This window comes from Otolemur garnettii, unplaced genomic scaffold (genome assembly GCF_000181295.1).
Source record: "Otolemur garnettii isolate 467f Iridium unplaced genomic scaffold, OtoGar3 scaffold00102, whole genome shotgun sequence".
Classification (NCBI taxonomy): Eukaryota; Metazoa; Chordata; class Mammalia; order Primates; family Galagidae; genus Otolemur; species Otolemur garnettii.
Genome location: NW_003852497.1, coordinates 919,961 through 921,076, shown reverse-complemented (window position 1 = coordinate 921,076; position 1,116 = coordinate 919,961). Strand labels below are relative to the sequence as shown.

Sequence of the window (1,116 nt, the reverse complement as noted above, 5' to 3'; positions counted from 1 at the left end):
GAGAAAGCGTGAGTGTGAGCAAAGACGAAACGTGTGCTAAGAGAAAGCGTGAGTGTGAGCAAAGACGAAACGTGTGCTAAGAGAAAGCGTGAGTGCGAGAACAAACTCCTAAATAACCATCAAGTACTCCGATTCTGGCTTGGTGCCTGTAGCTCAGTGGTGAGGGTGCTGGCCACGTACACTGGGGCTGGTGAGTTCAAACCCGACCCGGGGCCTGCTAAACAATGACAACTACAAAAAAAAAAAGCCAGGCGTTGGGGCAGGCGCCTGTAGTCCCCGTTGTTTGGGAGGCTGAGGCAAGAGAATCATTTAAGCCCCGGAGTTTGAGGTTGCTGTGAGCTGTGACGCCACGGCACTCTACCAAGGGCAACATAGTAAGACTCTGTCTCTACAAAAAAAAATAGTATTCTAATTCTTATTTTCTGTTTCACTTTTAAGAGCCTGACTTTTGCTATTTGCTTATTTGTTTTTTTGTTTTTTTCCCACTTTTGTTGAGCTTATTTCTGGTTTGTGATACATTCATTCTAAAAATAACTTTTTTTTTTTTTTGGAGACAGTTTCATTCTGTTGCCCTGGCTAGAGTCCCATGGTGTCATAGCTCACAGCAACCTCAAACTCTTGGTCTCTAGTGATTTTCTTGCCTCAGCCTCCCTAGTAGCTGGGACTACAGGTGCCCACCACAGTGCCCGACCATTATTAGAGATGAAGTGTTGGTCTGGCTCAGGCTGGTCTCAACCCTATGAGCTCAGGCAGTCCACCTGCCTGGGCCTCCCAAGTGCTGGGATTACAGGCGTGAGCCACTGTGCCTGGCCCTAAAAATAGTATTCTGAATACACATTCATAATAAATATTTAACAGATATTTAGTTAATGTTTGCTGTGATCACCATACTATGCCAAGTACTGGAGATAGTGATAAATAAGGCAGATGTGGCCTCTGACCTTATAGGGTTTATAATTTAGTGGGGAAGATATAAATTAAATAATCATATGCAACGAATTGTGATAATAACCAAGTAGAAAAGGTACACAGTGGTATAAAAATGTATAACAGGATGAATGAACCCAGTCTGAGAGGGTGAAGGAAGACTTTCTTTTTTTTTTTTTTTTTTTTGAG

At 42.9% G+C, this 1,116-nt stretch overlaps 1 protein-coding gene across 1 annotated transcript in view; it reads left to right on the top strand.

Moving 5' to 3' along the window:
• DDHD2 (DDHD domain containing 2) overlaps positions 1–1,116 on the top strand; it is a 17,820-nt gene that overhangs the window by 12,159 nt on the left and 4,545 nt on the right. The window lies entirely within an intron of this gene.